This window comes from Urocitellus parryii, unplaced genomic scaffold (genome assembly GCF_045843805.1).
Source record: "Urocitellus parryii isolate mUroPar1 unplaced genomic scaffold, mUroPar1.hap1 Scaffold_95, whole genome shotgun sequence".
In the NCBI taxonomy this organism is placed as follows: Eukaryota; Metazoa; Chordata; class Mammalia; order Rodentia; family Sciuridae; genus Urocitellus; species Urocitellus parryii.
Genome location: NW_027554244.1, coordinates 799,840 through 812,995, shown reverse-complemented (window position 1 = coordinate 812,995; position 13,156 = coordinate 799,840). Strand labels below are relative to the sequence as shown.

Sequence of the window (13,156 nt, the reverse complement as noted above, 5' to 3'; positions counted from 1 at the left end):
GCGAAACTCAGGGTGGGGACGGTGGTGAAATCCTGCTAAAAGGGGTCGCATAAGTCTGTGCCAAAGAAAAACGGAAAGGGAAACTCTTGGACCACCAGACATCCACAGAGCAGAACCCCGGGGACTACAAGAAGTCAGTGGGGCAGGTGGCTGAGCCTGCAAGGTGCAAAAAGACGTCTCCCACCTCAAGGCATCGCAGACTCGCAGTCTCCGGGCCTTTGGGGCTGGGGCACTACGATTTACCCTTTGCCCTTCCTCAGATTTCGTTGTGAAACCGGACTGCAGTTCGGGTGACTTCAGCCGCTTTTGCCCGCCACCCGCTAGCAACGCACGCGCCCAGCGGGGGGGCGGGGCCTGGAGGATGGGGCAGGGCTTGCAAGGCAGGGTGGAGCGGGCCCGGCTCGCGCACTTACAGCCGCCTAGTTCGGCCGCGGGGGCGGGGCTCAGCCAGTGGGCAGTGGCGGCGGAGACTCTTTAAATAGCACCAGGACTTTGCGCTGGGCTGGGAGTGGACTGCAGTGACAGCCGTCGGCGGAGCGGCCCGGGTAGCGGAGGAGGTGAGTGCGCCCGCTGCGCGGAGCCTCAGCTGCTCCCGCTGCGGTGCGGGTTCTCGATGGAGGCGCGGGGCTGAGGTTGCACCGCGGGGCCGATCCTCAGAGGCGGTGCGCAGTGGGGACGCGAGAACAGCTCGCCGCTCCCGGAGACGTTCCTCTTTCCGGTCTCTGCTCTGCGGCCTCGCTTCCCAGGGCAGCCCGAGCTCCCAGGCCGCCCCTCTCACCGCCGCTTCCTGTGCTGGAGCCCGAGTTGCCTGCTCGCCGCTTCCCGCTGGTGGCGCTGGTGGCGCGGGCGCGGGGCTGGTGCACCGCGTATCCGAGGGACGTGTGCCGCGAGACCGGCCCCTGGTTGGCGTGGCGGCGGGGACCGGCCCGGCCCACAGTAGGAGGCCCAGCCCAGGTGCGTGGAGGTGGTCCTACCTGATCCGGGACCGTGTTCTCTCGGCCGCAGGCATCCCTTGTGCCCCAGGGGCAGGGTCTGTAGGGCGTGCTAGGACCACGCTGGGAGCTAGACTGGACCGGTGCCTGAGTGTGATGATGGCCCCTGCGCGGAACGCTCTCTGAAGGGTCAGAGGCAGCACCAAAAGCAGGTTGCCATATGTAGAAATTCTCGCGGTGTCTCCAGAGGAGTGTACATAGCCGTGATAGAATCATTGATTTAAGGCACTCTGGCCTTTTTTTTTTTTTTAATTAGGCAACAAAAGATGATCTCTATCACTTTATAGCGTAGAGGGTCAGCTTTGGTAGATGACTTGAATGAAGGCGTGGATTAGAATCTAGAGACAGACTCCAACTAATCAGCATTGAATGTCAGGGCTTGCAAACCCTATCCGCACTCCACCCAAGCTCAAGGTTATGGAGCCTAATTAAGAATAGCCATTATAAAAGTGCCCTTCAAGTGCCCTGGTTAAGACTTTTAAGCTGTATCTTGATGCATTAATATCCAAAATACTCCAACTATCAATCAGTACCATTTAGTTATTGACCTTTGATTAATTTGAGAGAAACTGGTTAAATTGCAGTTTCTGACACACCTTTCACAACTTAACCTGTGATTATTCCAAAGAAACCAAGTGTTGACTTAACACAAACAAGCAAAAAAATCTACCAAAAACTTCTTTCAGGTGGACGTTGCCCAGAACTTAACTTTGAGTTAATGATCTGCAATGCCATGGGCTTGAGAAGGTCGAACTAAAAGGAACCCATCATTTTGGAGCATGAAAGGGCAGGATGATACAGTGGAAAACACAGGACCAGGTCTTGGGAGACATTCCTTCTTGTTTTGGCTCAATTGGGAAAATCCTTTCCTACCCTGAAACCAACTCCTCATTTATGAAAAGACTGCATTAGACTAAAATTTCATGAAAGAGCTAAAATTCTATGACTGGAAAAGGGAAAATCTTTCAAAGTAGTATAACTTATACCTCTCCTCTCAAAATAAGTTATGCATATTAAAAACTTCTGTTTTCTAAATTTACTGTAAATATAGAAGATTTAAAAAAAATCACCCTTCCCTCATAATTATGAGCATTTTGACATGTTTCCTTCCTGTCTCTGTTATTCATATTTTGGCAGGATTTTTATTATTATTGTAGGCAGCCTGACTCAAAAGAAATCTCTGGGATTTTTAATTTTTGACATTTAAGAAGTGATATGTGACAAATGCAGGTAGGGAAAGGCCATCTATTTATACCATAATGGTACAGTTTTCATAGCTACCTGTTTGCTTCTGAGTCAAGTTCGGGGTAACTCAAAATGTATCAGCATGCCACAGTGTTTTACTTTGCGTCTAAGTCTTCCAGCATCTTTAGTTTTGATGTGACAGTGTTGTGGAATATGGCTGTGTGTCTAGGGGAGGAGCCTGGGAAAAGATCGGGTTCATTTATAGCTGGAGATTTCTCCTCTCTCCTAAATTTCCTCTCTGGAAAGGGCAAGTCTGTAGGAATACTAATAATTTCTAAGTTTATATTTGTAACTTCAAAGGAGCATTAGTTTCCAAGATCAGTTGAAGTTATTGAGCAACTTTGCATTTTAAAACAGATCTCCATTATTCCTTTGCATTCACTGTCTCTTATAACCAAACTCTGTTATGTTAGAATCCATTAGTAATGTTTTATGGACAGTCTTGTTTGGATGATGAGTAATTTTGCCTGAAGAGTAATTTTCGGTGAACAAAGCTGATCTGAAGCTGCCCATGGTTGGGTACATGTTAGTTCTTCCAGGGGCTTCTGAGAACTTTAAAGCCCTGAAGTAGCAACTGAATGTGGGGTGAACTAGAAGGAAGAGGCAGTTTTACCAGTGTTTGTAACAGCAGCTCTGAGACTGTTGTGTCTATAAAATGCTGAATGTCAACTCCTAGGAAATTTTAGTTTGTTTAATCCTAGGGTGATATGTAATGGCAGAAGAGATAGTCATGGCAGAGTGAGTTATGTTAATTTTCCCCAGCTCTTGATATCCTGTCATGTGCAAGTTCTTAACAGTATTCAGTCAGTTGTAACCTTAGAGGAATCAAGAAGTGGGGGATGAAATCTGATGGCTTCTTCCTTGATGTGTGGCTGGCTAAAAGGATGTCACCCTTGGACAGAAACTCACCTGGAGGTAGGAAAGGGCTCTGTGCCCCTGTGACATCTGCCTCCAAATGTATTTGCTGATTCCTAAATCTATGATTTCAAAACTGGTGGCCTGGGTAATTCCTTCAAGAATTATTTGCTGGTCTTCAAGTTTTAAATAAACACTTTGAAATTTATCTAAGGCCATTTTGCCCTCCCCAGTTGTACTTATTTATTTTTTATTATTATAAAAGTAATGGATGCTTATGATAGAAATTTGGGGAAGTAAAAAAAAATAAAAAGGTCTTCTAGAGGTGAAGTACTATTATAACATTTAGTGTATTTTCTCGTTTTTTTTTTCCTTAACAATTTTTTAAAAACTTAAAGCATACATTGTTAATCAAAGATAAAAATTTTGGCAATTTAATTTTAATTACCAAAGTTACATTGTGAACACTTCCCTCATGTTGTTATGTACTATTTTTAAAAAATGAGTTTCAAAGATGACAGCATTGTATACTTTATGGAATATGCTTTAATTTATTTACTTCTCCTTGCTGTATATTGAGGAACAGCTATTTTTTACAAGGCAGTTTACCAATATTTGTTAGTTTTTTTTTTAAAAAAATTAAATCAGGTTCTGCTTTAAATCTCTTGAAATTGACAATGATTTGAAAATTGTTTTATTAATGTATGGGTTTCAATGGACTTTTGGGTTCTAATGAAAAACTGTTGAAATAAGGTTTTCATGGTTTGGAAAGATAAATTGAAAGGAGTTGGGGCAACAGAGTAGGAGATGTGGGTTACCTTTTAGACCATTTCCTCATTCTGAGTGGGATGTATGCTGAATGTCTTATCTGTCTGTTTGCACATTTTTGTCTACTGTAGAAATTGGCACTTTCCCCTGAGGTTTGTTGTGGAAGAAATACCCATATCCACTAAGTCAGAAAACCCTATATGTCATTAAGAGAAAGTTGCAGCAGGGACTGGTTTCACTCTCAAGGCACAACTGTCAACTGTGAAACAGGGCTCTGGTAGCCACAAGAGTGGTGGCCGCAGCCAGAACAGGGCCAAGGCTCAGGGATCACAGGGGTGACAGACAGATCAAGGCACTGTTCTTCGTGCTTCAGGTATGTTAACTCATTAGTCCCCCAATGACCTTGTGAGGTAGGTCCTACTCTTTCTTATCCATACTTTACAAAAGTTAAAGAAACAGGTGCAGAGGTTAAGTTGACTATTCCAGGATTTGAACCTAGACAGTCTGACTTCAGGGCCTGTGCCCTGGTTGCTTGGCTTTGCTGACCCTTGAGAGCTAGAAGGATTCTCAGTGCGGCAGAGGCTGGAAAGTTCCAAGTTATTCAGCTGGTGGCAAAGCAGGACTGTGCTGAGTCTCCTTTTTCTATATCATTGCTCCTTATTTTTTTCTCCATCTTGTTTATAATCTTCCATGAATTTTCCCTTTGTGCCACCACAGTGCTGAAAGAGACAACAAATTTTGATTCATTCAGCTTGGTTCAGTGCTTGATGATATCATTTGCTTTTTAGAGAATTAAAGTGTAAATGGCTTTGTCTGCCCTTGAACTTGGTCTTGAAAGCCTGGAGAACAGTCAGGACACATGATTAATGCATCAGGTGTACCGGAGGAAAAGAGCACATTCCAAGTGCGCACGGGAACCCAGGCTTACCACAGATGGTGGAATAATGCCACTGTAGGAGGTTGGCCTCTCCATGAAAACATAGGTTTGCTTTCTGCTGCTTTTCTTTGGGCCCTTTTACTGGAAACAGACTTCTCCACATGTTCTAGATCATATCGAAAACTTGTCATAGACAAGAGAATTGTGAATTTTGAGGGCTCAAAGGGCACAGTAGCATCACTAGTGATTATGAGTCTGTTTTTCCCAGTGAAATTTTAGGTGGGACGTCAAGATGTGAAATAAATAAGAACAGATCTGCTGTGGTTAAAATGGGGAGGCTGAGTATGGGCGGGATCGCAGATCACATAGATATGGTTGTATCATCTGTTTTCCCTTGCTGCCTTGGAGGCTCTGCAGAGCAACCCCAACTCTGAAGCAGCCCAACTCACTCATCTTTTCGATGCAGTAACTGTGGTGCAGGGAGAAGAGGTGACTCAGCCAAGGTTACACAACCTGTCTTTGCCTCTGGCCATGACACACACAGGAGTTTTGTTCCTGGGCCCTTTGCCTGTTTGGGGAATGGCTGGCCCTCACTACTGTCCTTGACTTATGTTCTGAAATCCCATCAAGTCAGCAGGTTCTGCTTATTCTAGCCCATTCTCTGTACAATATTGCCCAATACCTACACACTATTGCCAGGTCACTCTGAAGACTGCCCATCTAGTCTGGAGCCTGTCACCTCTGGGTTAGACAGTGAAAGCCTTTAGTTAAACACGGCAGGAGGAACAGTGACTACTTTTTCTGGAGCAGAGGTCTGGTTGTATCCCTCTGGAGCAGAAACGGTTACGGCCCTTCTCTGTAAGGCCCCACGTCTTTATTTCCTGGGACTTTCTACAGCTTGGCTTCAACCTGCTATTTGCCCTACCTTTACCAATCCATTGTGTACTGTGATTTATAGAAAATAAGCTGGTGGCACAGGGCTGTGCCCTAAGACTGTATGTGAACTGTCTCAATGCCCCAGTGGCCGTCCTGTGTCCTGGTAGGGACTGAAGTTGTAGAGTATCCAGAACAGACCCCCTGTGTGTCTACCTTGGCCCATCTGGAATGCCATTCCTCGTCCTAACCCTATTCCTCAGAACCCTGCTCTTTAGAGTCACTCCTGGAGTAACTCTGCCCTTTCTCATACTCCATCACTCACTGTAACCTGAGGCTCAATGACATTCATTCAGCCGGAAGGCATCAGCAGCCTTGCAGGTGGAGATGTTGCATTATTCCCATGCTAGTTAGAAAACTGCTGCTGCCCCAGGGAGCTCCACCCCTAATTCAGAAACCAAAGGACTCATCCACTGCCTAACAGAGCTTCTGGTCTGAGCAGTGGCCTGAGTCTTTTCTGATTGGTTAATGTCTGGCCATATTGGTTATTAAATATTTTGAATAGCATCCCTGTCTCTATCCTTCATGTGCCTTTTCCTGTGTGTGTTTCTTGCTTCTTCACATAGGCACCCCAGCCACACTCTTAAGACTTGAGCATGCAGGAGACCTAGTCATTGTCATTTCTGTGTTTTCAGGAACTTTTAACATAGCACCTTAGTGCTCTTAAGTATGTCATATTATCTGATGTTTGATTCGGACTAGGAAACATTCAGAGAGCCCCATAGAAATGGCTCCTGACAAGAATATATGTTCTTGTCATCTAATGTTGCAGGTTTGTCTATTCTATTTTATGCATAGATTAGATCTTATAGTTAAGATCAAGTAATTGAAAAATCTCAAGACCAAAACCTGTGTCTTCATGGGTGTAAACTTTGAGCTTAGGAGTACCTCTGAGGGATTTCTTTCTGTTTTGTTTCACTTATGTTAGAAGCAGGTGGCTGTGGGTTTTGCAGGATGTGGGAGGAGAGATTAGTGTCAAATTTTAGATAATCTTACATAACTGTACTATAGTCTTCATTTACCTGGTATTTCTATTTTAAAACTGTACCACATTTCTGTGCCACTAATGAAATGGTCAAATAGATCTTTGTTCTTTCTGTAGGGCAGTCATGCACATTGTGCCTAGGTGTTCCAGCATGTGCAGTGGGCGGGGACATAGTCTACTCAGCAGTCCAGCCCCGCACCTCACGAAGCATGGAACAGGAGTCCAGAGCGTGTGGCTGAGCAGCCCCGCCTTATAGGTTGCCTGTAATGTTGCACCGGTCTGTTTTCCTCTCCTTTTTCTCTTGCTGGTGATGGCAAGACTTCTCTAGAACTCAGGAAAGGTGAGGATCCTTGGCCTTTGGGGTAGGGTCTGAAGCTGTGGGGTATCCAGGACAGACCTCCTCAGATGAGGCTAGACTCTGAGTCCAGTGTGGCTCCCATGGCTTAGATTCTCCTTCTACCACAACAGCCAGCCCAGTCCATTTGGCTTCTTAAATATGACCTGTGACAGTCACCAGCAGTGCTTGCCCTCTCCAGCATGTCTCTCTTGGTCACTGGATGATGTTGAATATTTGTCTTCCCCCTGCATATGAGTTTCTTTTGACAGACTCTGTGGTTCTGCCTCTCAAATGTTGCAAGCTCTGAAGTTAGCTGTTTTGTATATTGTCACTCATAGGAGGAAATGGACAGTGACTCCAGCCAGGCAGGTGACCAACAGAGGCCACAAGGAGTGCACGGCACACTGTCAGTTCTCAGAATGGGGAAATGTTCACCCTATGGGGACAGCTAGACCATCTATTAGGGTACAGGATGGAAATATTAGAACTTTCATGGATATTTATTTTTTTGCCTTTATTTAAATTCTTATTTGTTTTACAATGTTCAGAAAATATTTATGGACTATACATGTGTATAGATTATGAAAATCATTTAAATTAGGGACATATTTATTACTAATTGGATTATAACATTAACAGTAGTCATTGGATTATAACTATTAACAGCAGTTATTACAAGCTTAGAGAAACAGAGAGGTAACTCTACCACTGGCATGGCAAGAGACTTCTGAATGCCAGTTCTAAAAAGAAGATGACTCAATGTGCCAGTTGAAGGGGAATAGAAACTGAAACTCCTCTCTAAAACTAGGTTGTGATGCATGTTAGAATGGGTCTCTGACTTCAGAAGAACTTAACAATGCAGAAGCCTCAATAAGATTGGTTCTCTCTCTCTCCCCCCCCTCTCTCCCCCTCCCTCTCTCTCTCTCCCCCTCCCTCTCTCTCTCTCTCACATCTCCCAAGGCTGGAGCTGTGCTTGACATATAGTGGGTACTCAGTGAATATGTCCACATGGAATATATGGACCTTTTTCATGCTTGACAATTAAGTATCAATTTGAATTGACTGTTTCCAGTCAGTGTTTAAGTTGGTCTCCTTTGTTTAAACTTTTGGGCAGTTGAGAGGATACAGTATATGTGCCAGTCATACTGTTGCACAAATGATTTCCTGAACTGTAAAATCATAGAACTATTGAAACCTCAGAAGTTTCATCTGGATGACAGGATGTTGGAGACTACTTAAAAAAAATTTTTTTAAACATGGATAAAATGAAACAGTATTAGCAAAATGTTGATTATGTTTTAATGAGAAGCTCAGGTAATGGAGATATGGTAGTTTTATTACACTTTGTCTACTATTGAATAAGACTTGGAACTTTTCAGAATAAAAATTGAAACAAAGCATAAAAGGAATATAGAGACCTGAAGCTAATGTCACCTACTCAAAGCAGGTCATGACCAAACAGGAGAATCTCCTTTCCTCTTCTCTCCTCTGTCTGCTCTCTGAGTGTCATTATACTATAATCTTAGACAACTTTTTAGATTTGTTTTGTTTATAGCTTTCCCAGGGCCAGTCACTGCTTCTGATAGTTACCTGAAAGCTCAGTGTAATTTTAACTCATGTCCTGTGGTATCAGACAATACCTCTCTTGTCCCTCCACATACAATGAGCAAAATCTTGCTCAACTTTTCTGTTGCACCTGTTGTCCCATGTTCTTTAAATGCCCTCTTGAGTCCTGAAGAAATTCACCACATACCAACATTTTGTAGATTTCATTTGCTTCTGCGTTTTACCTGTAAAGTCCTGAGTTTTCAATTCTGTGAATATTTCAACAAAACTGACACAGGTGCATTAAAGTAAGTTGGAAATCATAATCTAAGGCATATATATATATATATATATATATAATATTAATATTGTGATAATTATCATGTCATAATATAATTATATTCTTATTATAATAATTGAATTATATTATAGAGCATACAATTATATTACATGGTATATGCTATATTTAAGTTTTTATAGGTGTTCCATATCTGGGACAATGGGACAAAATGGGTTAAAGGAACCGCAGTTACCTGCTGAAATCTGTAAACACTGAAAAGTGACTTCTCCAACTTTGAGAGTAGCTGTTTTTTTTTTTTTCTGAGTAGAAATAGGTCTTTGTGTCTGTCTGCTTCTCACGCCTGTTCTGCTAAGCCATTTCTCTAGTTCATCGGTCACTCTGAAACCTTGATCTATTTTAAGAGGCTTCAGTAACTCTACACAACCTTGTGTCCTGTTCAGCCTCCTTATCCAGGTCATGGTATTTGATAGCTTCAACGTCTGGGAGCTGCTAGGCCATGTGGGTTCCTTGAGGACAAGGACTGGGTGTGTTTTCCATCTCCCACACTGGCCTGGGCTCCAGCAAGGACCTGGAGGGATACATAAGCTGTACACCCCTCTATTGACAAACATGTTGACTTGGCCTCTGCCTAAGGAAGCTGGCTTCCCCTGCCCACCTCCAGGCTCCCAGCATGGTCTAGCCTTTGAGGGTGTCTCCCCACCCTCACCTATCTCTGCCTATTTAGATTTGGCCTGGTTTCATCCTTAGCTCTGAGCCCTCCCCCTGACCTCCAGCCCATACACAGTGCCTTCTCTCTTCTCCAGGGAGCACCCCAGCCCCCAGCATTTACTTCTGAGGTTATCACCCCCATCTTATTCGGGTGGGTTTGCTCTTGCGGGTGTGTTTGTCTTCATTGGTATCCTAAACTTGCCGAAGGTAGAGAAAACACTGGTAATGCTTTATCTTCATGGCGATGGCCTTCTGTGTGCAAGGGACTAATGAGAGTTCTCTAATCCCCTACAATTTTCAGAGGGTTGTTTGTGTATTTGGAGTGAGATCTTTTACCTGGTCAGTGGCTGAGCCAGGACTCAACACAGAACAGAAGGTGAGAGCTTAGATATGTGTTTTCTGGGAGGGGTTTATATCCCATCTGTTATTCTTTAACAAGGACAGGTTACCACCCTAAATCCTTTGTGGAGCAGGTGGGAAATACAGGCCCCTTCCTTTTCCAGCTGGTCAGTGAACTTCCCTGACTTGCCATGATATTTAGGCAGAAATCAGTGTTAAAACAGTATTTGAAGACAAATGGAAGAAACTTCCTTCTCTTAGGAATTTTTTGAATGGAAGCTTTCCCTTATAAGTGCATCTCATTGAAATTTAACCTTGTGGTCCTGCACAGTCTTTTTCACATGACTTGAATATCTTCATCAGGCATGTCCAAACGATAATTATCATTTTCCTAGGTGGACATCCATAATAGTCTTCTTTGTATCTATGTGTTGAGAGGAGGGAGGAGAGCTATATGGTTTATGTAGTTATTTATTGCTCTGGAGCATGTTGGGCAAGTCTTGTCAGCATTCCTTACATCTGGAAGAGCCACCCACCCAGCATTCTCAGTGTTTTGGAAGCAGCCTCCTCTCCAGAGCCCTCACAAGGCCCTCCAGCTCCTGTGCTAGAAGAAACCTGGCCTTGCTCACTGGCTTAGAGCAAAACTCACTCAGACTTGGCCACCCCTGGTGTGGCTCTCTGGGCTTGAGTTCTTCTGGCATTTGCTTTTCTACCTAAGAAAGGTGCTGGTGGGAGCTCTTCCTCTCCCTGTGGAAAGCCTTGATTCCTTTTAAGCTGATCAGCGGTCATGTGTCTAAATGTGTGTCTGAATGTCTTCCAAGGGGAAGAGAGGACCTTGCCCCTTAGTATTGACAGAGTTCTTGGAATGGTATTACAATGTAAGTGAAACATAAAACATCACAGTACAGGGACAAGAGAATATTTTTATGCAGACTTTTAATCTTTGTCTTGCTAGCTGCCCCTGCCCCCACCCATTACTCAGGAAATGCTATTCAATCCCTTCTAGTACATGGACTCCCAGCAACTCTGGGGGGTGGGAGGGGGTAGAGGAAGGAGAATACTATAGTTTGGGAATGTTTTAAAGGCCCCCTTCCTCTTTGGAGAATCACTCTTCATTTAAATAACATCCTCCAGGGGCTTAGGGTAGAGAAGTGATCAGAATCACAGAGGGCCATTCACGACTCAGTAAATATTCCTCAAATATCTGTTTGGGGCTAGGCACTATGTTAAGGCCAATGGCCAGAGGAGAAAGAGAAGCAGCTAGAGTTACTAAGCATCACCCACCATAAGCACAAAACAGGAGGTGCTAAGTACCGTACAAGGGATGCAAATAAAGTGTTGCTAGAATTCAGAAGAAGGATTAATTACTTCTCCCTCAGGGAAGTTTATAAGAATTTGTTAAAAAACGTGGCCTCTGCCCTATTTGGCTTGGATTAAGACATTACAAAAAGAATCAGGGAAGGAGGATTGTAGGTGAAGGGGGCATGGGGGAGAGGGAAATGCAGAACAGCCAGGTTTGGGGGGTAGACCTTCTTGAGGAAGGATCCTGGGGGCACCAGGGACAGGGGAGCAGAGGTAGAGCAGAGGTGCATGGGCATTGGTACTGGCCCCTGTAGGTATGTTGTCTGGGAACCCACCTACCTGGAGGAGTGCAATATTACAGACCCTTACTTCTTGCACCTGAGGAAGGTCTCTAAAAGTCGGACTGGTAGCTCACAAACCGGTCTACCCTTTCCATTTTCTAAGACTATACCCATCCTTTGAGGGCCAGCTAGTCTTGTACCCCTCCATGCAGCTGTGATGGAAAGTGAATGTGCCTTGGGTTTCTTTTGCATTTACTGCTCCCTTGTTGCTTTTTGTTTTTGTTTTTATTTTTTTTTTACTCAAAAATCCCTTTGTGTATGTCTCTGTGTTAAATGTTTTAATTTTGAGCTTCAGGAATGGGTCTGCCAATTTTCCTCAGTTTATACTCCCATCTAGATATGAAATAATTTTTAGACTCCAATATAAGAGAAGGGTTCCCCCAAATACTTTATGAGTCTTAATATTAAAGTCTTAACAAAGCTCTCACATTATAAGGGCATGCTGTCAGCCACTTTCCAAATGGCCTCAGACAGAGAAAGCTGCTTGTCCTGAAACCATATTGGCCAATCCTAGTCTTGGGTCCTTGTAAAGGTTAAAAAAAATCACTGAATTTGACCCTTCTTAAGACAAAGAAATTTAAAACTAGTTGGGCAACTAGTTCTTGGTATTTGAACTTACAAAGGCCAGAGTTAGATATTGTTATAAAACCCTTTTTTAAAAAAAAAATCAGTTGAAACAATGAAGCATGAGATTTAGTTATAGAAATGTGGATCTATAGGACAAAATTCTTTACTGTTCTATTTAAATAGGTTCTTGTGATCTGAGAGAATTTTTTTCAGTAGTAGGTACATGCATGATTTTGGAAAATGCTTCAGCTTAATTTAATGCAAGGGGAATATATGATGGCATCACACAGAAAACGATTAGATGCCTCAGAAAATGGCTTTAAAGATAACTAAGACCTTGTTTGAATGTGCATGTTTAAAGAATTTGAGTAAAATATTAATGGAATGTGAATCTTTTAAAAAACGGTATTTTCAAAGTAATTTTTCAGATGACTTAAATATATATGGAGTTGAATGAATGTGGAAATAAGGAAATATTTGTCAATTTCATCTACATCTCAAAATTTTTCTCTTCGAGTTGGACATGTCACATTTGGTATTTTTTATTTTGGCAGTGGCACACATAATAGTTGTTACCTGTGGCCAACCTGAATGGGCAAGGTATGGCTCTGATCTTATTGGTTAAAAAGTAATATTGCAGGGGCTGGGGTTGTGGTTCAGTGGTAGAGCGCTCACCTAGCACATGTGAGGCACTGGGTTCGATCCTCAGCACCAGATAAAAATAAACAAACAAAATAAAGATATTGCATCCATGTATAACTAATGAAATATTAAAAAGAAAAAAAATAGTATTGCATTATGCTTGCTTTTGAAAGTGTTATGTCCCATTCTTTCTCTGATGGTTTTAGGAGGGATGGGCGGAAAGTGGTGTAAGTGTTGGAGTATTTAGATTCAGCTTGACTTGAAGAGTTCATGAAATCAAGTTTGTAAAAACAGGGCCACCTTTGTTTGCTTTGTTCCTCCATTTTTAATCTTCATGGAAACTGAATTGATAAACCATTGAATCCCTTTAATGAAAATTAAAAACCCACTGGTTTAAAGTTTATTGTACTTAGTTGAGA

At 43.0% G+C, this 13,156-nt stretch overlaps 1 protein-coding gene across 1 annotated transcript in view; it reads left to right on the top strand.

Annotated features, from left to right (window-relative positions):
* Positions 1 to 522: 522 nt before the first annotated feature.
* Positions 523 to 13,156, top strand: part of LOC144253117 (long-chain-fatty-acid--CoA ligase 1-like) — a 36,813-nt gene continuing 24,179 nt past the window's right edge. The window contains exon 1 of the mRNA XM_077795016.1: positions 523 to 557. The gene's annotated coding sequence lies outside the window, so the exon portion shown is untranslated. The remainder of the gene's footprint in view (positions 558 to 13,156) is intronic.